At 41.0% G+C, this 27,623-nt stretch overlaps 1 long non-coding RNA gene across 1 annotated transcript in view; it reads right to left on the reverse strand.

Annotated features, from left to right (window-relative positions):
* LOC105713923 (uncharacterized) overlaps window positions 1–27,623 on the reverse strand; it is a 152,843-nt gene that overhangs the window by 69,752 nt on the left and 55,468 nt on the right. Inside the window, exon 3 of the long non-coding RNA XR_001106676.2 lies at window positions 15,105–15,140. This is a non-coding gene — a long non-coding RNA (uncharacterized LOC105713923). The remainder of the gene's footprint in view (window positions 1–15,104; window positions 15,141–27,623) is intronic.

The raw sequence follows: 27,623 nt of genomic DNA on the forward strand, positions 1-27,623 counted from the left end.
GACTGGATAAACAATGAAATGAAGGTAGAAATAAAGATGTTCTTCAAAACCAACGAGAATGAAGACACCACATACCAGAATCTCTGGGACACATTTAAAGCAGTCTCTAGAGGAAAATATACAGCAATAAGTGCCCACATGAGAAGAAAGGAGAGATCTAAAATTGACACCCTATCGTCAAAATTGAAAGAGCTAGAGGAGCAAGATCAAAAAAACTCAAAACCTAGCAGAAGACAAGAAATAACTAAGATCAAAGCAGAATTGAAGGAGATAGAGACACGGAAAACCCTACAAAAAATCAATAAATCCAGGAGCTGGTTTTTTGAAAAGATCAACAAAATAGACCACTAGCCAGATTAATAAAAAAGAAAAGAGAGAATAAGCAAATAGATGCAATAAAAAATGATAAAGGGGATAGATATCACCACAGATTCCACAGAAATTCAAACCATCATCAGAGATTATTACAAACAACTCTATGCACATAAACTAGAAAACCTGGAAGAAATGGATAAATTCCTGGACAGTTGCCTCCTCCCAAGCCTAAACCAGGAAGAAGTCGAAACTCTGAATAGACCAATAACAAGGTCTGAAGTCGAGGCAGCAATTAAGAGCCTACCACCCAAAAAAAGCCCAGGTCCAGATGGGTTCGCAGCCGAATTCTACCAGACATACAAAGAGGCACTAGTACCATTCCTACTGAAACTATTCCAAATAATCCAAAAAGAGGGAATCCTTCCCAAATCATTTTATGAGACCAACATCATCCTGATACCAAAACCCGGCAGAGACTCAACAAGAAAAGAAAACTACAGGCCAATATCCATGATGAACATAGATGCAAAAATCTTCAATAAAATACTGGCAAGCCAATTACAATGGCACATCAAAAAGCTTATCCACCATGATCAAGTAGGATTCATCCCGGGGATGCAAGGCTGGTTCAATATACGCAAGTCTATAAATGTAATTCACCACATAAACAGAACCAAAGACAAAAACCACATGATTATCTCAATTGATGCAGAGAAGGCCTTTGACAAAATTCAACAGCCCTTTATGCTAAAAACTCTCAATAAACTAGGTATCGACGGAATGTATCTCAAAATAATAAAAGCTATTTACGACAAACCAGCAGCCAATATCAAACTGAATGGGCAAAAACTGGAAGCATTCCCTTTGTAATCTGGCACTAGACACGGATGCCCTCTCTCACCACTCCTATTCAATATAGTACTGGAAGTTCTAGCCAGAGCAATCAGGCAAGAAAAAGAAATAAAGGGTATTCAATTAGGAAAGGAGGAAGTCAAATTGTCTCTATTTGTAGATGACATGATTGTATATCTAGAAGACCCCCTCATCTCAGCCCAAAATCTCCTGAAACTGATAAGCAACTTCAGCAAAGTCTCAGGATACAAAATCAGTGTGCAAAAATCACAAGCATTCCTATACACCAATAACAGACTTAAACAGAGCCAAATCAAGAACGAACTGCCATTCACAGTTGTTACAAAGAGAATCAAATACCTAGGAATACAACTAACAAGGAAAGTCAAGGACCTCTTCAAGGAGAACTATAAACCACTGCTCAATGAAATAAGAGAGGACACAAACAGATGGAGAAACATTCCATGTTCATAGTTAGGAAGAATCAGTATCGTGAAAATGGCCATACTGCCCAAAGTAATTTACAGATTCAATGCTATCCCCATCAAGCTACCAATGACCTTCCTCACAGAACTGGAAAAAACCACCTTAAACTTCATATGGAACCAAAAGAGAGCCCGCATAGCCAAGTCAATTCTAAGCAAAAAGAACAAAGCGGGAGGCATCACACTACCGGACATCAAACTATACTACAAGGCTACAGTAATCAAAACAGCATGGTACTGGTACCAAAACAGAGATATAGACCAATGGAACAGAACAGAGGCCTCGGAGGCAAAACAACATATCTACAACCACCCGATCTTTGACAAACCTGATAAAAACAAGCAATGGGGAAAGGATTCCCTGTTTAATAAGTGGTGTTGGGAAAACTGGCTAGCCATATGCAGAAAGCAGAAACTCGACCCCTTCCTGACACCTTACACTAAAATTGACTCCAGATGGATTAAAGACTTAAACATAAGACCTAACACCATAAAAACCCTAGAAGGAAAGCTAGGCAAAACCATTCAGGACATAGGCGTAGGCAAGGACTTTATGACCAAAACACCAAAAGCATTGGCGACAAAAGCCAAAATAGACAAATGGGACCTAATCAAACTCCACAGCTTCTGCACAGCAAAAGAAACAGTCAATAGAGTGAATCGGCAACCAACAGAATGGGAAAAAGTTTTTGCAGCCTACCCATCTGACAAAGAGCTGATATCCAGAATTTACAACGAACTAAAACAGATTTACAAGAAAAAAACCAACAAGCCCATTCAGAAGTGGGTGAGAGATATGAACAGATGCTTTACAAAAGAAGACATACATGAGGCCAACAAACATGAAAAAATGCTCATCATCACTGGTCATTAGAGAAATGCAAATCAAAACTACATTTAGATACCATCTCACGCCAGTTAGAATGGCGATCATTTAAAAATCTGGAGACAACAGTTGCTGGAGAGGATGTGGAGAAATAGGAACACTTTTACACTGTTGGTGGGAGTGGAAATTAGTTCAACCATTGTGGAAGACAGTGTGGCAATTCCTCAAGGACCTAGAAATAGAAATTCCATTTGACCCAGCAATCCCATTACTGGGTATATATCCAAAGGATTATAAATCGTTCTACTATAAGGACACATGCACACGAATGTTCACTGCAGCACAGTTTACAATAGTAAAGACCTGGAACCAACCCAAATGCCCATCGATGATAGACTGGACAGGGAAAATGTGGCACATATACACCATGGAATATCATGCAGCCATCAAAAACGATGAGTTCGCGTCCTTTGTAGGGACATGGATGAACCTGGAAACCATCATTCTCAGCAAACTGACACAAGAACACAAAATCAAACGCCGCATGTTCTCACTCATAGGAGGGTGTTGAACAATGAGAAGACATGGACACAGGGAGGGGAGCACTATACACTGGGGTCTGTTGGGGGGAAATAGGGGAGGGACAGCGGGGGGTGGGGAGTTGGGGAGGGATAGCATTGGGAGAAATGCCACATATAGGTGAAGGGGAGGAAGGCAGCAAATCACACTGCCACGTATGCACCTATGCAACAATCTTGCATGTTTTTCACATGTACCCCAAAACCTAAAATGCAATTTAAAAAAAAAACTGGTGAAGATACTACAGTGCAATACGTTATAACCTTTGGGATTATCTTTTTCTACCATGTAGATATAATTTGTATTTCCACTGGACAAAAGGATGCAAGTTAACACAGTATCTGGGATATAATCAAATAGTAAGCAAACACCAGTTCATTCCCCTAGATAATTTAACCTTGAATGAGCCTGTTAACAATGACATTGAAAAGTCATACAAGTCATCTTTTTGCTTTATTTCTGAATTCTGGAAAATCATGCATAGCCTCATTATTAATAAGAGCACTCCCAAACTGCACAGGGCCTTGGAAATCACATAGTCCAGGGATATTTGACACTGGGTGAATGTTACAATCGCCTAATGTTAGTTTCTGTGCTGTATAACAAATTAACAGAAACTTAGTAAAAAATACCCATTATCTCACAGTTCTGAAGATCAGAAGCCTAGGCATGGCCTGCAGAGATTCTCTACTCAGGATCTCGGAAGGCTGAAATCAAGATGTTGGCCAGAGCACTGACATAGGGAGGCTTGATCAAGAGGGGTCAAGCTCCCTCAGATGGCTGGAAAGATTAATTTTCTTGTGATTGTTGAATTCATGGCATCTTGTTTCCTCAAAGCCAGCAATGAAGAGAGAGTTTCTGCTGCCTTAAGTCTCTGACTTCCTGGAAGGTCTAAATCTTCTTGTAAAGGTCACATCCATAACACCCACCCAGGATAATCTGACTTTTTATTAACTCAAAGGCAACCGATTATGGACCTTAGTATGGCTGTAAAATACCTTGATTTTTACCATATAACCTAATAGGAATGATATCCCATACCTTTGCCATATTCTATTGGTTAGAAGCAGGTCGCAGGTTCTATACACACTCAGCAGGAGGGGATTCCACAGGGTGTGACTTATCAGGGGTCACCCTAGAGTGTGTCCTCCACACCTGGAGAGTTTAGTAATACCTGGACCCCTGGAAGAAATTCTGATTCAAATGGCCTCTGGTAGGAACACAGGTGGTGTTTTGTAAAAAGCTCGCTCAGCTTATTCTAATGTATCTGGCACTGGGAACCCCACGTCTGGTCTTTTACTCTCAAGTCACCAGATTCCCACACCCTAGTGGCCTTGTATTCTCTGTCCTCAGGCAGAGTCGCTCATAAACACTTTTTAAAAACCAGTTGATGGTGATTTCAGCAAGATCAGATTCTTCGAGAGAGAACTCTGACTCACTAGGACTGTGACCACAGGCATCCCTGCAGAGCCTGGAAACATGGCCAATGAGAACCTTCAGTTCTTGGTCCAGCTGGTTCTCCATTCCTTTTGCTGCAGTCTCCCCACTGTGCCAGCCATGGTGAAAACCTGCATTAGGCCATGATGAGGCATGTCTGCCATGGTGTACAAGCCATAAGGCTCACCTGATAGAGTGTGCAAGCCATGATGAGCCATGTCTGCCATGGTCTGCAAGCCATGAAAAGATACACCTGATGTAGTGTGCAGGCCATGATGAGGTGTGTCTGCCGTGGTCTGCAAGCCATGATAAGGCGTGTCTGCCATGATGGGCAAGGCGAGGTTGTACATTAAGGAAAGATGCTGGAAATACCACAGAAACACAACACATCCATGCAGGCAGGGCAGGTGGCTGATCAAATTTAGACAACACACCTTCATAGTTCGTAACTGACTTCTTGCCTGTAATAGCAGATTTCATAAGTGTTTCATAATTGGCATGGGGATGGCTATTTTATCTGTTTTGTTTTGGGCACCAAGTGGATCATGTGGAATCTGCCAAATTAAGAAGGTGAGAAGTTGTTGCCTTCTTGGGGAATCCTGGCCAGTGCCATTTGCACAAATGCCTCTTCCCCAACATCCCTGACCTGGCCTCTCAGCTATGAGTCACATTCATATTCAGGAAAATTCTGTGAAACAGAAATGGGAAAAATAGCAAAGAATTTTGCAGCTTACTTTAAACACACGCACATACAAAGCCAGTGTGCTCACTCTAGACAAATCACTAGAGAGAGGCCTCTTCAAGCAGCTTATTGATTTTCTAGAAAAAGCCTCTACATCTTGTGTCTGTATTACTAATATCCCCAACTGAAGCTGACTAGGCTGCCTCCCCTCCTCCACAGAGAATGAGACCACATGTATCCAGTGTCTTCCACATTCAGTACACACACACACACACACACACACACACACACACATTCCTATCTTGGAGATTTGGCATTTATCACTGTGAAGAACTGTCCTACAAAATACAGAGGTTTTGAATACCTGTGGTCCACACTCCCTAAATGCCAGTAGTAGCCCCAGTTGCTGTAACACCTTCTCAGGTTCTCTAATGTCCCCCTGGAGGGGCTGTGCCACCCCAGAGTGAGAACCACCAGCTGGATCCATGTTGGGAATTTGCCCTCGGTCTTCAGGGCAGTGGTTTCCAACCTTGAGTGCACAATGGAATCACCAAGGGAGATTTCAAAACCCCTTATCCCCAGGCACCACCACCAGAGATTCTCACGTGATTGGTCTAAGCTGCATCTTTAGTTTTCAACCACTGAAAGGTTAAAAAACTGCCACAGATGATCCTAATGAGTAGCTGACGTCAACCTTCCCCGGGGTTGAGTCCATGGGTCTGGGACTCTGCGATGGCTGATGGGCCAGCATCTCTTCTGTCTGATGTGCAGGCTGGCACAGCTCGAACCAGCAGCTGCCTTCGAGTCAGGACCAACATTTTGCTCAGTTCCCCAGTGTCCCAACACTGGATCTGACATCCACTTGGCTATTCTGCACCATGCCCCCTGCCTGCTGAGTGATTTATGGATCAGTGAGAAGCTAACTGCTAAATGAAGCAGCCCCCGACACATCCTCTCCAGGAGACTCCGTAAAAAGGGAAATGGAAAGCCGTGCATACACTGCTTGGCCAGAAAGACAGAGAAGCTCAGATCCTTGGCTTGGGAGCAGGAGTCTTGTGGACTGCCCGGGGGCCTTCTGGAAAGGAATCATCACCAACAACATGCTGGGGCCAGTTAAACGTCTCTAGGTAGACCTGCTTAATTATGGTGACATTTAGCAACCCCACACTGGGTTATTTAATGAATATCTCCTCTTTCACAGCTCCTAGGAGAATTCACTCCTCTGTTCTCATTTATCTGGCTGGAGTTTCCTGGGAATCTAGTTTAGCATGGCAAAAAAGATGAGCATTTGTCTCAGAAAAATATCTGTTTTGTTTTGTTTAAATCTTGCGATCTAACAGTCTTTTTATTGTTGTTGTTGTTGTTTTAGGAAGTCGAAAAGCCTGGATTCTAAGGCAGTGAGCCAACCTTTCAAGAAGACAGTGGAGAAAGCATACCTCTGGTTTGCTTCCAGCTCCAACTTCTTATTTTTAATTCATGCCAAAAATACCAGAAAATAAGGTTGCAAGGAGTACTCTGAATCTGCCAAGTTCCAAGATGTTCTGTGACTCCTACCAGGGCTGATTTCAAGCCACCAACACTTAAACAACTGGCTATCTTATCTCCATTCCATCCTCTCAAGCATATACACAGTTTTCAGTTCTCTAAGAGTCCCCATTTACATCTCCTGAAGCCGCCAGGATTGGAACACCAGAAACGCATGCCACAAAAAGGTGGTGGTGTGTCTGGCAACAACATGGAAGACAGATGGTAAGAGACCATAAGAGGCCCTAGGAGGGCTGGAAATAAAGAAAAGCCACGTCATTGCAGAGGAGAGACTCAGAGATAAGCATGGAGAGGGACGTAAAGATGCCATCACACAGAGTAGGGGACTAAGCTTCCAGAAGGTTTCCAGTTTAATTAGCCCTTTTCTTCTCATTAGAAGAAATCTAGGAAGTGTGAATAACACATTTAAACATCATTTAAAAATGATCCAGAAGCCAGGCATGGCGGCTCACGCCAGCAATCCCAGCACTTTGTGGGGCCAAGGTGGGCGGAACACTTGAGGTCAGGAGTTTGAGACCAGCCTAACCAACCTGGTGAAACCTTGTCTCTACTAAAAATATTTTAAAAATTAGCCAGGCATAGTGGCAAGCACCTGTAACCCCAGCTACTTGGGAGGCTGAGGCAGGAGAATCACTTGAACCCCGGGGTGCGGAGGCTGCAATGAGCCAAGATTGTGCCACTGAACTCCAGTCTGGGCAACAAGAGCAAAACACCATCTCAGAAAAAAATAAAGGTCCAGGAAAGGAAGGAAGTGCTAAGCTGAAGAGTTACTGTGGGGTCCAAAAGAGCTAGGGATGGTGCTTGTTAAGTCCCTGGGCAACGAGGCTCAACCATGGGGCCATCCCATTGAGTCACATGGGTGTAAGGGCCACCTGCTGATGAGGTTCTGGACAGCACAGGGAAGTGTGGCCAGTACGTGCAGTCACCAACTTGGTGCTGTCTCTAAAGGTCTGCTGCATTGCTATTCAGATAACACTCTCTTTACAAAACAAGCTCCAAAGAATAAAAAGACAAGGGAAGGTCACACACTATTGCTTTTAACAATGAACATGAGTTCCATAGTAGTGGGAACTGACCTTTATAACAAGCAGATGTAGAAAATAATACCAAAAGGCAACATGGACTATTCACTAGGCACTGTTTACACACTTTTCATATATTGACATTTACTCCTCAGGACCACTTTAAGAGGTAGAGGCTTAGTATTAAGCCTATTTTACAGCTGAGGAAACTGAGGCACAGACCACGTAAATAACTTGCCTAAGCTCACACGCTAGTAAGTGGCAGAGTGATACTGAAGCCTGGCAGCACAGTCACGAGGGCTGTACTGTGTTTAAGATCTCCCCTCTTCAGCACTCTGCCCCGGCTGCTGTGTATTCTGGGCATAGGCACATTCCTGATTTTCCTTTTTGACTGCAAGCTCCTCCGGGGCATAGACCCTGAGTGTCTGGCTCATCACAGAGTCCCCAGAGAAGCCAGTTCTTGACTTGTAGTAGGATTTTGCAAGGCAGAGGTACTGTCTAGTTTAAACTCCTGGGCACTGATTCTGCTTTATCCTCTCAGAGGAGGAAGGATCCTTGCCGACGCTGTTTACACAAGAATCAGAAAGAGTAATATTTGTAATAGTTACTGAAATAAAAGCAAATAGACTGCTAGTATGAATTATTTGCAGTGAGGCTACAAGGGCAGAGACATGGCAAGGAAAAAGGTTTCTAGATCAGTTCAGACCGTGGTAGACTGTGTCCTTGCAAACAAAGTGTTCTGTTACTGACTGTAGGGCCAGAGGGTGCTCTGCTGAGACCTGCTGCTTCTGCTGCCCCCTGCATGGCTGTGTTCCTTCTGGAAAAAATATGTTTGTAACATTGGCTAATTAAGTTAGGAACTTTAAACATACAAACCCCTCCTGAGACACTGAAGTCATAATGTGCATCTGTTGGTGGAGGAATGAATGAATGAGTGAATGAATGAATGAATGGAAGAAGGGTTTCCTCGACTACCCAGTACTGTTGGAGAAATTCACTGCCAGTGGACCACAATGGGGAGAAAGACACCAGATGCCTCTTCTACAGCCCTGAGTCTCTCAGCCTTGAAACACTGAATCCACAAGACTTTGTTCCCTCTGTCCAATGCCCTGCATGTATGGGGCAGAATCATTACAAGGGTCCAGTGTGCGGCTGAGCCTCAGGGTTTCACATTTGTGAGTTATAGAGAAAAGAAGGCTTGAGGTCCTCAGTTCATTGCCCCACAGTCACACACTCTCCCTCAGAATGGAAGAGGAACTCAGCCTCCTCCTCGCATCCCACCTGTGCGTCATCCATCCAAGAAAGTCAAATCTGACATAATTTAGACTCACTTCTGAGGATTCATTTTTTTATGTGCATTTAAAATCAAAACAATATTTTCCCCTCTTTTCTATCCTTTCTCTCTTTTTGTCCTGGTCTTGTTTTGTTTTTCCTTCAAAAAGAGGAAATGACATATAAGCCCTTTACAATAATGTATTATTGAAAAGCCAAAAGATTTCATGAACATACTGTTTGAATAACTAAGAGGTATTACTGTACATTCAAATGCTTCTCTGACACGCTGTAATAAAAGGGGCCTTGGGATGTCTAAACATGAAATATCACTGTGGTTTTCCTACAGTTTGACTGAACTATTTCCTGCCTCTATATCAAAGGAACCCATTACCCCCTAGATGCACCCCACCAGTGTTTCAAACAAGTGGCATTTTGCCCAGTGTATAATTTGCAGCTGCTAACATGCACAGAAAGTCCAGAGCTCAATCCTGACTGGCATTATGTACAGAAAATAAGTTGTATGCAACTTACAAGAAACGCAGATGCATTTCTTGAATGTGTCCAGTGACTAATGGTATGAGAAATGCCCACAGGGCTATGCTCAATCTAAGGAAAATTTTTTAATTAAAGAAGACATTTTCAATAGCTCATGTCTTGGGAAGGTCCACTGGGTTTAGGAATAGAAAGTTCTGGGCTATCAAAGATGTCATTCTACTCTAGGCTGAGATCCTTTGTATTCACAGAGGAGAAAATGGCAAATGACTAGAATTCACAGAGTGGCTTGATTACAGAAGCTCAGCTTTCCATCTGTGACATGATAGAGACCAGCACAGTGCTTGGCATATCACAGACACTGAATTAATGATTGCTGAATTAAGGAAGGAAGTAGAGATTCTCAAGCACTGTTGCAAACTCAGATCTCAAATAACACATGCCCTTTCGCCCTTCTCATCTTCTAAAGCCCCTAGGTCCTAATCTGACCTTCCACAAGAAGGGGTCAGGCACTGCCCTAGGAACAACAGCTATATGTGGTCCTCTGATGAGCTGGGGAAGGAAGAAGCATCTCTGAGCACAACCCAGTTACAGAAGAGTAAGTTCATAGTCTCTCTTGCCCCAGTTAGCATGGCATGGTTTGATGCCTCTTTAAGTCTCTTCCAAGTCATTTCTGCTTTATCCCAGGTTGGGCAGTACTTACCCAGCCCTAAACTTCAGGCTTGTCTGTCCTTCCCGCCCTCTCTCCCACTTCTGTGTCACGACCAGAGCTCTTTCTCTAAGAGCCCTTGGTCAGCAGAAAAGCAATGCCTTTGCTCTCTAACGCTCACTATGTTTGTTGAAGGAAGAGCAGCCTTCCCCACAACCACCCGACTCATGGGCCTTCATTCAGAAAAACCCCATGAGGTGCCTGTTCCCAGGCAGTCAACCCAGGAGAAAGAGACAGAGTGTCTCCTCTGCTTTTATCCTTTTGCTCTTCCTCCTTCCTCTGCCTCCTTTGGGAACCCATGATTCCTCCAAGATCGATTCACATATCTTCCTCTTAACATGATGAGACAGGGACAAAGATGAGGAATGTCTGAAAATTCAGAGGGCATTTTCCCCTCTGTCTATCCCCCAGCTCACACTTCATTGCACACAGTGGGGTCATGCATAGGGGAAGAAGATTCACATCAAAGAAGAAAAGAAGATATTTTGAAATAAAAGAAGAAAAAAATAAAAACATCTAGAAATGCTGGGTAACATGGACAGAGAAAAGAAGAGTCATGCAGAATTTTAGAAGTTTGGGCTTAACAGTCAAGGGAATGGAAAGGAGAGATTCAGGAATTAGCTGCATTCTGCATAGAACTGAGAATGGGTTAGAGAGAGAAAGAATTTTAAGATAGTTTGCTGCACTAGGGACATACTTCCTGCAGAGACTGAGTAAAGATTTGAATTACGAATCGTGACTTTATGATGGCTTCACTATGTGTCTCTGATATGACCCAGTGCCAAAATTCATCACAGAGGGACTCACTTGTATTTTGGGGACAGTTACTCACTCTCAGGAGGCCTCCTCTCAGGCTGGGTTCCTACATGTTCCTTCCCTGTCCTTGACTTTACAAGTCCTCATCTACTGATCCATGTTTTCCTTCCCCAAAATACAAACTTAAATCACTTCTTCTTGCCCCAGGCACACTAGAATTTTGCAAAAGTCCTCATTATTTGGGAGGACAGGCTTCCCTTCTTCCCACTGTCAGAAGCCCTTTTCCTCCAAACTGATCCCAAGTTCCTATACTAGTAACCAGCTTCAAGGTGTTAGCCAGGGAAAGGGGAGATGGTAAGAAGTAGGGAAGGAATGCTGAAGCCCACAGTGGGGAGGGAAGGTGGGCGGACGGATGGCTTGGTAAGATTTCCCCAGCGCCAACATCAGTATACTTAAATAAAAACATTCCAATGGCTGGCTTTGTCTTAAAGTTGGGATTAGCAAGGGCACATGGCACTCTGTAAAAGCCTAGTTTTCCTGGAAGGCACAAGAATTATAGCGGATTGGAAAACAAGCAAGGGTGTAGTATTCCACATGCTCCAAAGGCCTATTTTAGAGCATTAAACTCTTCCAGTTCTTAGTCAGCAACGTCGATTAAATGGATAACCTCAAGACAGCCAAAACCACACAATTTCCATCAAAAGGCAGTTCACTGCTTTCATAACAGTAGGGATGGCTACTGGTAGTTAGAAAGGCAGAAGTGGCTCATCCATCTCTGGGAATAATTTATATGACTTGAATGACATTTAATTTAACACAGGTCACCCAAAAGGATGGTGATTTAATGCCCCCATTTTTTTTCTCAGTGCTGCTTTGCTGTCATTAGGTGAGTTTTTATTTGTTTTATTTGTTATTCATACTTGTTTCTATCTGAAGAGAAATCTGTATGAAAGAAATAATTGTAAACTATCACTTTTCCAACTCTGGGCAGGGAATAAAATCCCCAAGGTGAAACATCTGACCTTGAAACTCAGAGTGAATAAACCACAGCAAGAGGAATGAAGGTAGATTTGTGAATTGAAACAACAAAGTAGACCTCAGCTTTCCTAGGACATGGAGGCTGGGAAGATGGACTTTTCTATTGTTGTCTGCCATGTCTAGGCCTGAGATGCAAATAATATCCTCTCTGCAATTTTGCGAGATAAAAAACCTGCTGTAGCAATGACCCTGAAAAAGCACCTCATCATCAATCCCCACTGATTCCAGGAAATGGCCAAGCCACAGAAAACCTTCCAAGCTTGTCCCCTTACAGCCAAACTTGACTGTCAAACGTACCTGAAGGCCAGCTGGAGAGTGCTCCCTGCTTTCAAAAATCCCACCTTAACAGAACATCTGCCAATCAGACACTGCCTTAGTGATTCCTCCTTTTTATCCTAAAAACCTCACTTTCCTTCTAACATCCTCGACCCCCTGCTGAAATGAAAGGACAGAAGATGGATGCCCCTGCCACAAGTTTATGAAAAATCAGCCTTGGCTAATTCTTGCCTCACAATGAGTTTTTCTTTGATACCCGTAAGAGAAACAGTGTCAATCCCTAAGCACCAATGACTAATAGGAGGTATTGGTGAGATACGGGTTTGCATGAAGTCCCATGGGAAACTGGAATTTGGATCCAGATCTGTCTGCCTCCAAGGCCATGCATTGTTCCACACTCCCTGCTTCCCACCTCTCCGGTTTGAACAACACTTATTTCTACAATTCAGAAAAGTGAGAGAGAGGAAGTCCAGAGGGAGGTGGCCCAGAGGCTCAAGTAAGCAAAAGGCCAACCAAACCTTAACTCAAACCGGCTCAGGAGCACGTTTATCTGACTGGTGACCAGAGCCACCAAAGCCAAGCAGCACACGGACTGCTTGCTCTTTCTGTCTGTCTGTCTGTCTGTCTGTCTGTCTGTCTCTCTCTCTCTCTCTCTCTCTCTCTGCATACCTTGGATTGGCTGTTGTCATCATTGAAGCTGCACTAGATGTACATTACAACTTAATTTCACTCACAAAGCAATATTGAGTGATGAGGCAGAGAAACACAAGGCAGGGTTTGCTCTGTCCAATGCAGAGGCTTGCAGGTGCTTGAGCTCATGCTGAGTCCTGACTACTCCAGGGATGGGACCAGAAACTATCAGCACTTCTCATAGGACTCCCTTGGGGATCTTGCTGAAATGCTGATTCTGGGTCTGGAGGTCTGGACCTGGGTTTGAGATTCTGCATGTCTGACAAAGTACTCAGGTGAAGTCAATGCTGCTGATCCGAGGTATCAGGTGGTCAGTCTCAACCCTTCTCGAATATTATAATCAACAGGGAGCTTTTAAAATAATACTAAAGCCCAGGCCCCAGGCCCAAAGATTCTGATTTAATTTGGTTGTGAGTGGGCTTGAGCATGGACACCAATATTCTAGAATCCCCTCAGCAGCCAGGCATGAGAACCACCACACAAGAGCCTCCAGGTAATTAATTCTGGCAGTCCCACTCTCAGGTATAAAAGGATGGGACGGCTGCATTTGAAAATGAAAGCTTTTTTTTTTTTTTTTTTTTTAATGAGACAGAGTATCACACTGTCGCCCAGGCTGGAGTGCAATGGCACGATTTCGGCTCGCTGCAACCTCCACCTCCCGTGTTCAACACACAGGAGAAAGGTCTTTCTAGTAAGAAAAACGTAACTGCAGCTGTACCTGCTGAGTCCTGCGTCAAATTAAAAACCCGTATCACAGTGCTCTTTTAAATCTGGCCAGGTAGAGAAAGTGCTTCTCAGCAATCTCCAAAACTGGTAGGAAAGAGGTTATTATGTCAGTTAATCACCAAATCAAGAGTCCTCCCACGGAAGTCCTTTTCTGACTTTCCATAGCTTCTTAGGCCCCTATGTGGCATTGCCCCCCTCCTCCTTCTAGGCCTCCAAGCCATCCCAAGATGGGGTCATTAGAGGGAATTTCACAGTCTCTTTAGTATACACTGGGAGGCTGTGTTGGCAGGCCATCAGCCTAAGGAGTAGAAATCTTCATTTAAAGTGTTCTCTTGTAGTAAGCATGTCCTTTTATTTTCTGTGTTTTTGATGTTTTGACATCTGGGGCCTTTCTGACCCCAGACTAGCCAGCTCCTACACCACAACCACCTCCTCTCTGGGTTCCTGCACTGGACTGCAAACCATAAACAGCACTTTCCGGCCCTTCCCAAAGCAGAAGGGGTTAAAATCATCTCACTACCATGACTCTGCCAGTCCTCTGATGTTCCCTTACTCCCGTCCAAGTACTAGCCAGGCCCTGGCCTGCTTAGCTTCTGAGATTAGAGGAGATGGGGCACGTCCAGGGTAGCACAGCTCTGATAATATCCCCTTACTAATGCTCCTGTAGTAATGTCCTTACCACAAGTCTGGCCAACCTAAAGCTTAAATCTGGTTAAGTGGCATTTTTATGTGGTGTTTTACCATTTACAAGGCACTTTTGCAACCATCATCTTATTGGATTCTCCCAATGACCCTGTGGGGTCAGCAGGAATTAAGTTTCTGACAAAATCCCTCTCTGCTCAGCCGATTCTTGAATATTAAAGGAAATTTCAGCAAAATTTCATTTTTGCAACATACTGAATACCAATGGAATTCAAAATCCTTTGAGGCCGTCTCTACCAATCTTGGAAAATTTCTCTCTATTCAGCCTAACAGAGCTTTCTTCAATAGGAGCTGAATTCTGACATGAAACTTGGAACAAGAAAACTTATTCTAATACCATTTGCATCCATAATACTTAGGTCAAGATCGCATGCAAAAAAAATCCATATTCTACGCATTTATTCATCACTAAGGAAAAAACTAAGATGCAGAAGGTTCAAGAAATAGATGCGGGAAAATATATTCAGAATCCTACTATAACTAGAGCCATAATTAGAAGTCTTGTGTTTGCCAGCTCTGAAGTGCTAATCTTTAAGATGGTGCAGATATTCAGGAAAACCAATAAATCCTTTTTATTAGTGATATGCTTCTCTGTAGAACATATGAAAATGGGAGTTTTAAAAATTACAAATTGGATGACAACTTATAGATAAACTTTGTACAGATGATTCCTTTTTAAATGTGTAAGCTGACTTACCTTGTGTGAGTCAGGTTGCATTTTATTTAAAAGAATCTGGAAAAGAAAGACTTTGCTATTTAAGGGAATCATATAGATATAATTCCAGTTATCATATATACATATATATGTAATATATATAATCACCTTAAACAGTTATCTTCTAATTTATATATTCTCTAAATGTGTAATTTTACATATCAGATTTGCTTGAAGTAGGATACATGTGGATTTAGTTTGCAAAACAATTTATTTTAACTCCCTTAATTAGAAGATTTTTTATGTATTAGAATATGATTTTGTAAATATCTGTTGGTGGCTGCACTTAGTAAAGGATCTAAATGTCCTTTTCTAGTTCCAGTTTTGATGCAAACTAGTTATGTGACTTTAGGAAAATTACTTGTTATGTCGGGTTTCTTCTTTTGTAAAATGAGAAGTTTAGATTAAGTTATTTTTCATTTTCTGATTTTCTATGTACACTCATTTGTTTAATACTTGACATATATCAGGATGTTAATATATATTAAGATGAATTTTCTAAGAACTATTTTTACACTTTTTCCTGTAGCTTTAATGCTATTAAATTCAAGCCTTCTTAATGTTTCTACCAGGTAATGATTTTGCAAGACGTTTTATGTATTCAGCCTTGTTTACTCCTGTGAAGCAAGGAATATTACTTGAAAAAAATAACTGCATACTGCTCTCCAATGGAGAATCATTACATTTATGACCTTGAGTTTCTACTGAATTTCTCTCTATGTGTTTATTATCCCATACTCAGCCAATGACCATATGTTCTCCTCAAGACAGCTACTATTACTGTCAGAGATATGCTTATAAGATTTATTTTTGTCATTATTTACTTTTTAATGATATTTATACTCTGGCCATAAATGAGAGAAGACAGATGCATCATTTCCCCATCCATGGCAGACAAAAAGGAATATATTCAGAGTCAAACAAACAGTGTAGCACATACTCACTTCTCTGCTTCAAAACAGAGGGCTAAAATCAGGGTTGCTGTGTTTGGTTGCTCAGGCTGTACACTGTACAATTCTCAGGAACACCACTTACACCATTTGCATGCATTGTGCAATCTACAACCTGCTGAGCCATGTACTGAGACTCCTGCTGCAATATATGTAGGAGTTGGGCCAGTCAGCATATTTCAAAGCAGAAAAGGCACTTCTAACAGTGTGTGCAGTACCATCGGGTTTACACTAGAAAGGCTAGAATCAGAGATAAGATAAATCAAACAGATTCCATCACCCAGTGTCCATAGCTGACATATATTTCTCTTTACTACTAAATTCCTAAATCTAAGAATACACCTGCTATCTCTATTTTCTCATTTCCTTCAAAACTCCCTTGAGTACAGCTTCTGGTGATCTCACTTACTGAAACTGTGCTCTTACAGGTCATCAGTGGCACCATATTGGCTAAATTTCTCAGTTCTCTTTCCAGCTGGCCACCCTCCTTTTTGTGCCCTTTCTTGCCGAATGGTTTCTTCCTTTGCATTCAGTGATAGATGGTGGAGGTCCTATCAGAAGGGCACTCTGAATGGATGAAATCTGTGTTTGTTACAAAAGTTGCCACCTATGTGCCAGCTGAGAGAAAGAAATCACCTGGCTGTTCCCAAAGGGGGCCTCCCTTAGAGGGGCTGGGGGAAAGAGTGTCCATGGTGGGAGAGGTGTGGGTGATCAAGGGGGCAAGAGGCAGTCTTGTACTGGGGCTGTACTCTGACCTGGGCCTCTGATTCCTGCTTTGGCCCTGCCAGCGACTTGATATATAACCTGGGGAACCCCATCACTAGTGGGAGAGCAGGCAGAATGCAGCTCTCTGGGACTTTAGCACCCTATGAATGAATGTGATTCTGGAAACTCACTTCTCAAAGAACAGCTGAGACAGCATTTACACAAAGACCAAGACTAGCCCAGGAGAAGAGGACCAGCCTCCAGCAGTGTGGTCTGAGCCCTGGTTACAGGATGGCTTTCCCAGCATCATGAGGCCGCCCCTCTGTACAGCTGAGAATTTCACTCCATGCCTGAGCTTTAGCCACACAAGAAACCTAACACCCCTTTCCCAGAGTGTTTCCGAACCAGCTGGGGCACTCATCCACAGCGGCTCAAACCTCCACAGCCCGCCTTTCCTGAATCATCAGGATCTGAAGAACCTGAACCACTGGGACTTCACCCAGGTTCTGCTATTTGGACACAACTCTCCAAGATGACTTTCTATTTATTCACAGTCAGAAAAATGAGACGGGACTGAGCCAGATTGAGCCTTCCCCAACCCTAAAATTCATTAGTCCTAGGGAACGCTGAACACTAACAAGTTAAATAAGTACTTGAAAGGAGATGGTCAGAACTTTGGAAACTCTATTTTGGAAAGACAGAGATGTGGAGAGGATCTCAAATATTTGGACTCTGGGAATAACAGGGCACATTAGTTATTCCGAATTGCAGGGCCACCCAGTTATAATGTTTAACTCCGGCATGCCTTTTCCTTCCCCTTTACTCATCCTTCTGGGCTTTCACTGTCTTTTCTTCCTCATAATCCCATCCCAGATATCCTCTAAGACATAAGCCAGGGTGTACTTCTTTGCCCTTTGCTATTCTGCATCTAATCTCTTTTTCTTACAGATCTCCTAACTTCAGTAATTTCAACTATTCCCTAGGACAATAGCTGGGAAAAGCCCTTGGTCTGGAGACAGCTAAGAAGGGACAATCCTGAAGGTATCCTTGCATGGCAAATCCAAACCAAAGTAAACTCTTGGGCCAAAGATCACAGTCCAAGATAAACTTGACTCTCCCATGGACCTAGAAGACAGAGGAGATCCCAATGCTGAATAACTGAACTTGATGGACTTGAAAAGACCAGAAATGTGAAGACCACACAGCCAGAGAAAGGACAAAAATGCTGTTCACTTGAACGACAGGCTAAGCCTAGTATTAAAGCAGGGACAGGCATAGGGTTGCACTCAAGAGTAATCCTCAAAGAAAGGCTCCACTCAGACAAAATGACTTTCCAAGTTTTAGACATTCCAGACAAATTAATACTCCTCCAAATCACAAAGAATAAGAAAAGGATAATGTTTAACATAAAGAGAAGAACAGTATCAAACTTTGCCTTGAGTGAGGAGAGGTGGAGGCTGGGGGAGAATGCACACAAACCAGAAAATAGGTGAGATTACGGTGCTTGCCAGCCAGCTGGCTCTCCTCTCTGAAAGGAGCATATTCCAAAACCTAATGACTGAAATAATTTGACAAGTTCTTACTGTACAAAGATGGCTGTAAGAAGCAATGGAAAATTGAAAACAGAAGAAACGCCCTCCAAACAGAAGCAATTATATACATACGTATACATACATATACAAAGAGTCATTCTTGGCATCACAGCCATTCAGAGGAGAAATGTACCAGAGTATGAACCAAGGTCAAAATTAATAATATGAAGCAAATGAAGGTGATTAAAAAAGTGAGTAAAGAGATTATGGGGGTTAACAATACAATAAATAATGTTGTAATAGACAAATGAGAAGACTTGACTGATAACTAAAGGCATTTGCAACTATACTCAAGAAATTTTCATGAAAAGGACCATATTCTGGCATGTACTGTGTATGTAATCAAAAAAAAAGTCAAAAATTCAGGCTGCCACATTCTCAGTTCATAGTGCAATAAAATTGGAAAGTCTTGAAGCATTAAAATGTGTCTAATTCCATAAACACTAAAAAAGGAGGAAGGAAAGTTCTTAAACAGTACTGAGTCTGGGAAGAAATCCACGACACCTAGCACAAAATGTTTTAACACATAAAATACAAATAAACGACATTAATATTTGTGGAACACCATGATGCCAATAGAGAATTTATTCCTCTAAATGTCTATAATCTTTTTTTTAAGGGGAAACTATATTCAATTTTAACATTGTTAAATAGGGATGAAAAAGCAAGCCAGAATAAACAAGGAAAGAATAATGAAATTAAAAATCAACAAAATGGAGAGACAATAAAATGTATCAATGGAACCTGTAGTCAGTTCTTCAAAAACACAGCAAGTTCAAATGTGTTTCCAGTTCTGCAAAGATGATGATTAGCTGGTTCCCCAACTTTTCCAAAGAAAATTTGTAATATAAGGAATAATGAAAAGAAAGAAACACAGAAATGGGGGCAGAGGAGGCTAAAGACTATTTTAAGCTGGTTTGAATGGGACATGCTAGAGCCTGGGCCAGGGGCTATTTTTTTTTTTAATTTATTTATTTAACTTTAGGTACATACTATATCTGGCATTTCTCCCCATGTTATCCCTCCCCACCCTCCCCTCCCTTCCCACCCCACTGTCTCTCCCCTTACCCCCACCAACTGTCCCCAGTGTGTGATGCTCCTTTCCCTGAGTCCATGTGTTCTCATTGCTCAACACCCACCTATGAGTGAGAATATACGGTGTTTGGCTTTCTGTTCTTGTGTCAGTTTGCTGAGAATGATGGTTTCCAGATTCATCCAAGTCCCTAGAGAGAACACAAACTCATTGTTTTTTATGGCTGCATAAAAACAGCCATGTATTTATGTATACATGTATACAGTATTCCATGGTGTATATGTACCACATTTTCTTTGTCCAATCTATCATTGATGGGCATATGGGTTGGTTCCAGGTCTTTGCTATTGTACACAGGGCTGCAATGAACATACGTGTGCATGTGTCTTTATAGTAGAACAATTTATAGTTCTCTGGGTATATGCCCAGTAATGGGATTGCTAGGTCAAACGGAATTTCTATTTCTAGATCCTTAAGAAATCACCACACTGTCTTCCACAGTGGTTGAACTAATAATTTATACTCCCATCAACTGTGTAAGAGTGTTCCTATTTCTCCACATCCTCTCCAGCATCTGTTGTCTCCAGATTTTTTTTTTTCTTTTGAGACGGAGTTTCGCTCGTTACCCAGGCTGGAGTGCAATGGTGCGATCTCGGCTCACCGCAACCTCCGCCTTCTGGGTTCAGGTAATTCTCCTGCCTCAGCCTCCTAAGTAGCTGAGATTACAAGCACGCGCCACCATGCCCAGCTAATTTTTTGTATTTTTAGTAGAGACGGGGTTTCACCATGTTGACCAGGATGGTCTCGATCTCTTGACCTCGTGATCCACCCGCCTCGGCCTCCCAAAGTGCTGAGATTACAGGCGTGAGCCACCGCGCCTGGCCCGTCTCCAGATTTTTTAATGATCGCCATTCTAACTGGTGTGATATCTCAATGTGGTTAATGACTAGTGATGATAAGCATTTTTTCATGTTTGTTGGCCTCATATATGTCTTCTTTTGAAAAGTGTCTGTTCATATCCTTTGCCCACTTTTGAATGGGTTTTTTTTTTCTTGTATATCTGTTTTAGTTCTTTGTAGATTCTGGTTATTAGCCCTTTGTCAGATGGGTAGATTGCAAAAATTTTTTCCCATTCTGTTGGTTGCTGATTTGCTCTAATGATGGTTTCTTTTGCTGTACAGAAGCTCTGAATTTTAATTAGATCCCATTTGTCTATCTTGGCTTTTACTGCCATTTGCTTTTGGTGTTTTAGTCATGAAGTCCTTGCCTATGCCTATGTCCTGGATGGTTTTTCCTATATTTTCTTCTAGTGTTTTTATGGTTTTAAGTTTTATGCTTAAATCTTTAATCCATCTGGAGTTAATTTTAGTGTAAGGTGACAGGTAGGGGTCCAGTTTCTGCTTTCTGCACATTGCTAGCCAGTTTTCCCAACAACATTTATGAAACATGGAGTCCTTTCCCCATTGCTTGTTTTTTCTGGGTTTGTCAAAGATCAGATGGTTGTAGACATGTGGTGTTTCTTCTGGGGCTTCTGTTCTGTTCCATTCACAATTGAAACAAAGAGAATAAAATACCTAGGAATACAACTAACAAAGAATGTAAAGGACCTCTTCAAGGAGAACTACAAACCACTGCTGAATGAAATAAGAGAGGACACAAACAGATGGAAAAACATTCCATGCTCATGGTAAGGAAGAATTAATATCATGAAAATGGCCATACTGCCCAAAGTAATCTATAGATTCAATGCTATCCCCATCAAGCTACCAATAACCTTCTTCACAGAACTGGAAAAAACCTCTTTAAACTTCATATGGAATCACAAGAGAACCTGCATAGACAAGACAATCCTAAACAAAAAGAACAAAGCCGGAGGCATCACACTGCTGGACTTCAAACTATACTACAAGGCTACAGTAATCAAAACAGCATGGTACTGGTACCAAAACCGAGACATAAACCAATGGGGCTACTTCTCATCTGTCAGAAGGTGAAGGAGGGAAGAGCTGCTCCTGTCCTGTTCTGTCCTCCTCCATGCTACAAAAATCACAGCCTCAAGGCAGAAGGCATGCAGATGTCTATAGGGTAAAATCAGGGCAAACTCAAAGCCCTGCTGAAGAGAGGACAGGCATAAAATGTATAAGAAAAAATAAAGAGCCAAGAATAGTTAAGGCATTTCCAAAGAAGAAAAACAAAGGAAATGTGCTCTACCAGATATTAGAATTTGCTAGGAAGATGAAGTAGTTAATCACTATAGCATTGATACAGGGATAGACAAATTGATCAATCACATAGAATAGAGCACCCAAAAATGGGATTCCTGCATATACAGATTAATAGAAGTGGCTTTGCAGATCAGTGGGAAGTGTAGGAAATGGCTGTTTAATAAGTGGATCTGGGAGGATCCACATGGAAAAACAAAATGAAATATAACCCTTTCTTCACACACAAAATAAAATCAGTTCAGGTAGATTCAGTGCTTAATGTTAAAAGCAAAGTTTTCAACTTAATAGATAAGGTAATTTTTATAGCCTTAAAATAGAAAAGAACACACACAAAAGTACAATGAAGAAATCTACTGATAAATTTGATTATATTAAAATTAGAAATGTGCATTTAGCAATATATACCTTAATGAAAGTGAAAATACAAATTCCAGACTATATATAAACAATCTAAAGGTCCATCAACAGGAGCGCAGATATGTAAATTATGAAATATTCACATAATGGAATATTATATATCTGTAAATGCGAATAAACTATAGCAGTAAGCAATGATATGGATGACTCTTAGGACCACAACTGGAGTGAAAAAAGCAAATCCTAGAAAATTAAGTAATTATGTTACCCTTTCCTGGCCTTGCAATCTATGCTCAATTATTTGCAATTTGACAAAAACTCTATTTCAAATATATCCCAATTCCTTCCTGACCCATTCACTTAAGCCAATTGAATTAAGTACTTGTAGCACCAGGTTCTTAAGAAAGAGACCTATTTCTCAGAGTTTCTTGGAAAGTATTGGTGCCACTCATCGGTCCACCTTATACTCCCACCCTTGGGTCCAGGCTTTCTTGCTGGCACAGAAATGGTGATAGGGACTCTTCCTGGGTCATGACAGGATCCTCTAACTTCAAGAGCTTCTTTGGAGAAAACTAAAATGTCAAGACAAACCAAACACCCACTCTTTTCCCTGCTATCTTTGATTTTGCTGTATCAGAAGTGAACTTCCCTTCTCCAGGGCTTTATTTTTGCCTAGGGCTGGTTACCTGTATGAGGACCTCAGGGCTTCACTGATTTAGTGTAGCAAAAGGTAGCAAACTGGAAACGATCCATTTTTGGCAGTCAGCAATTATAGGTGAGTACAAAGGACCTTGACTTTCAGCTTTCCAAAGTACTTTTAGTACAACAATCACGCTCAGCCCTTGATCTCTTTCTTTACTTCCCTGTGAAAGCACCATGCTCTTCCCACAGGCTTTACATTTGCTGTTCTGCTGCCTAAAACAGTCTTCCTCACTGTTTCCTTCTTACCTGGCCAACTACTACTTGATTTTCAGTTTTCAGATTAAACATTCCTTTCCTCGGGGAGTCTTTCCTCGACTCCTCACGGCTGTTAGGAAACTACTTGGTGTTCCTCCATATCCTCAACTTATTAACATCCCAAACACTGCTCTGCAGTTATCCATCCTCACCTGCATGGCACAGTAGACTGTAAGATTCTTGAGGGCTAGAACTGCCCCTTAAGATGTCACCTTTCTTAATATCACCAATGCCTAGCACAGAGCTGGGTGCAGAGGAGGGACACAGTAAAACTTTGTTGAAAAAAAAAGTGATATGAATCCAGTATTACTCACAATATACTGAAGCAAATTCCTGCTGGGTTTAAAGACTTCAGCAACTAAGAATGAAAATAAAATCAGAGAAAGCATATGGAATCTCTGTAGAGAGGAGAAACCCTTCTACATACTGAAAATATTGAAGTTGTCATCAGAGAAAAGATGGATATTTGTATAAATATAAAAATGTTTAAAAATACGGTAAAATCTATGTAAATAAGTAGAAATGCAACAGAATGGGGGAAATATGATAAATGTAACTAAAATTTTGCACTCAGTATACATAATTGGTACATATATGTAAGGTCTTATTCCATAATCGGAAAAAGGAAATACACGCAAAAAATGACAAATTATAAAAAATGTACTGCCCCAGCAACAATTCAAGAATGCAGATTTTAAAAGCTTGGAGGGAACATTAAATTCCTGTTAAAATAAATAAAAATAATAAGCCCCACTGTTCACAATACTGTGGAAACATACAATGATTAATGTTGACATTTTAAGTTACTTCAATCTGGAGAGCAATCGGCAATATGCAAAAAAGAACCAGCAGATGTTTATATGCAACACTTTACAATTTCACTTTGTGGGGTACATCATGACCAGTTAACCTAAAAGACAGCTAAAAGTAAGTTACATAAAGAAGTTCCTAGCAGGGCTGTTTATAGATACTGAAAACTGGAAACAATCCAAGTGCCAAATGATAAAATTAGGGGATATACATGTAATGGGGATCTGTCAGGGTCACATTAATCTGATAAGCTTAGGGACTGTGTCCAGCTGTGGAAGCCTGATATGAAGTAAGGAAAAAAGAAAAAGACGAAATCCAAAACATGTACATACTGGCTGCAGCCTCATAAAGGTCAGAAGGAAATTCAGAGATGTTACATCCTGCTCAGCTTTTAATCTTCCCTGATCCCTTTGTGAATAAAATTTCGTCCCCTTTTTAAAAGCAAGTTTAAAAAAAAAAAGATCTGACTGTATAATCATTTAATTGGTATGCAATGTACATAAAGTTTATCGCTGGCTATTATGATTACAATTGTTATTATTTAATGCACCAAGGCCAAAATTGTTTTATTAAGTAAAAGTCAACTAATTAAAAGAAAGGGCACACAGTGGCTGCAAAATCACACCCTCTATCACATTTCAGCTTCCATGTACCAGAACATTCTTTCCCAGCCACACTGCACGTACACATCCTAGGGGGCGCCCTTCTCCTGCAACCTCCTCTTGCTCTTCATTTCTGCTGCTCCTTTATAATTATGCAAGATTAGTTCAAATTGGTATGATTATGCCTTGATATCTTTAAAGATACTTTAAAAGTCTAAAAAGGCAAAGCCAAGAATAATTCAGAGTAAGAGGGAGAACTGCACAGACTCACTAAGGAAGCAGAGGGGTATGAGGAAAATGACTGCCCCAGAGGCTGTGCCCCACCTCCAGAACCAGCTCAGTCCTAAGGGTTCCTCACCTCAGACAAGCTCCTCAGTCTCTCTGGGCTTTACTCTCCTCAGGTTTCATAATGTTGGGTTGGACCACATGACGTCTCGGGTCTTTTCCTTAAATTTAACCCCCTTAGAAAATGGAGGAAGTGTGATCTGTCACTTGCTTGACTCATGGTCAAGGAAAATCATTTCTCTAACGTTTGGTCCTACCTTTTAATTCTTTTTGCAATTCATGAGATTATTTTTAAATTCATTGTCTCCATTTCCTCTTGAATCTGTTGATATGACATTATTTTTGGCCATCGTGTTTTCATTTTTTAGAGTCCGCTGAACCATTTTTTAAAATAAACTTTATTTTCCGAACAATTTCAGATTTACAGATTCTGAGGCATTTTGTGACATATAGAGAGTTCTTTTAATACTTATGTCAAACATAGAAAATGCTTATAATTTTGGCTAAAACAGCTACTTTGTAAAAGCTAAAATATTTCTGCATTTTCTTTTACTGGAAAAATAATGGAGATAAAAGAGCTGCTAATTAGGAATATACCGTCTTGATTCATAACCAGTATCTGGGTATAGTTAAGTAGCTAAAATGTTTCTTTTCTTTTTTGTTTTAATAGCATTTCTCTCCTTTTATGACACAGGGAAATGGCATAAAATTAAGCATTAGAAATCCCATTATGTATAAATTTAATGTCAAATATTTATAGAAACAAACATTAAAATGTAAGTGATGAAATACTTTAAAAATGTCAACTTCTGTGGAAGAAGAGCAAATTATTCACCAATCATATTTCTTTAGATGTTCTCATAGGCTCTTGCTGCATTATAGAAATTTCTGGAGGGCCAGCCATTTTGCATAGATTGCATTTCTTAGAACTATTAAGTAGGGAGTCCTTAAAGAAATAGCTTAAGACTTAAGGACTCACTTGAGACAGAAAGTCAAATAAAGAAAGAAAGAAAAGAAAAGAAATCAATGACATTTTATATATCTTTAATTAATAACAGTGGGTCTGCATTACCAATTTCCATGTACTAGTCCACACTTGATAAAAACTTTTTTGCTTACTTTTCCGAGAGCTTCAACAGGATATTTATAAATTCATTTTGCTTTGTTATAGAAATTTGCACAATAATGGGTCTTATGACTCAGAGTTCCTAAATCCTGCTTCTGAGAAATTGCCATGTTCCCAAGGGCCCAGAATAACTTGGCTATTTTGTAGAAAAAAAAAGTTTTAAATAACTTCTATTCAGCCTACTTGTTGGATATCTCTAAATTCCCTTTTCAACAACATTTATTAACTCCATCCATTATAACCTCATGTGAAAGCATCTACTGCCCTATCTCCCCTTCTCGTACACACAGCTTACCCCTTTCTCCCCTTGATGCTTCCTGTGCAATTCCAAGGTCTGTTTCCATTTTCCTTGACTTATTCCAAGGGTTCACTAAATTAACTTTCACCCCTTCTCCACTGTCTCCTTTTACCAGCTTTTTATATTCCTCTATTTATTCTTTTTCTAATGATCCCCAACAAGAACATATCAGCTTCCTGCCTGCAATTCTACCTTCCTGCTTTTCCTGATTGCCTTTCTGCCTTTCCAGACACTCTAATCCAAAAGCCATTATGTGGGCCAAGCAAGAAAAGCGTCTGAAGCATCTGTGTGGAGGGCAGGGTGTGGCCATGGCCAACAGCAGATGTTGGAAAAGCTAACTGAGATGAACAAGCTCCTCCATTGAGGAGGAAGATGAATGGGTTGGGGTTCCTGAGGAGGTTTGATGAGGAGCAATGCAGCCTGAGGTAAGGCGGGGGCCCACATGGTGAAGTGGGGGACAGTGGCATCTCAGAGTGGGGGTTTAGAGCAGGAGAAAGGTGACCACATCCACATGGGGCAAGGGTGGGAGAAAGTGATGGTTACAGGAGATGGAGTGCATGCCAGGATGGTTGATCCAACAATGAAATATGTTATGGATAACTAGAACCAAGTTTCTTGTTGTTAAATAAGGTGGTTACAAATGTGGTGTTGGATTGGAATTGGAAGTATTAGTATAAACTGATGGGTCTCAGTATGGAGAGATACAGAAACAAATATGGGGTGGGTGAGAGTGTGTGTGTGTGTGTGTGTGTGTGTGTCTAGCAGCAATGGGCAAGTCCAGTGTGCAGATCTTGGTTTGTAAATACCACTCCCATTAAAAGGAAACAGTGCTACTTGGAGAGATGTCTGATTCTGGGGCTGGGGCAGGGAAAGTACAGGATGTGTCTGGAAAATTATGTCAGAAAGTAAGGAAGAACTCAAAGACTAATGGGTATGTGTCAAAGGGATACAGGGACCAGACTGAAAGAGCTCCCACTGGCCAAATCTAGAACCATTTGAGCACCAAAATAAATAATGATATCAGTAGATTACAATTCATTGAATACAGTAGGAATCCACTGAATGAATGAATAAAAAAAGCTTTTTCTTTTATTTTTTAATTTTTTTTATTTTTTAAATTAGTGAACAGCTCCTTGCTATAAAAAAAAGCTACTTCTTACAACAATATAATGCCAACTGATAAATGTAGAAATACTGATAGGATTAGAAAATTTTACATAATTATCATAGTAATAACTAATTGAGCCAAGAAACATATTGTTGCTGAAACTGATTAATACAAATTTGATAAGAAACAAGATATTTACATAATTTTAAAATTGTCCTGTAATCTTCCAGAGTGTCAAGGTCATGATAGCCAAGGAAGAGAAGAAATTGTCCTGGACTAAAGGAGATGAAAGAGACCTACCAGTAAACACAAAACATGATCTTGGGCTGGATTCTTTGCTATGAAGGATGTTGTTAGGATAACTGGTGAAACTTGCATAGGTCTGAAGATTCGATGATATTAATGAATCAATATTAATTTCTTGATTTTGATGGTTGCATTATGTCCATGTGG

Source organism: Aotus nancymaae, unplaced genomic scaffold, assembly GCF_030222135.1.
Source record: "Aotus nancymaae isolate 86718 unplaced genomic scaffold, 86718_ANA_hifiasm-v0.15.2.pri h1tg000025l, whole genome shotgun sequence".
Taxonomy (NCBI): Eukaryota; Metazoa; Chordata; class Mammalia; order Primates; family Aotidae; genus Aotus; species Aotus nancymaae.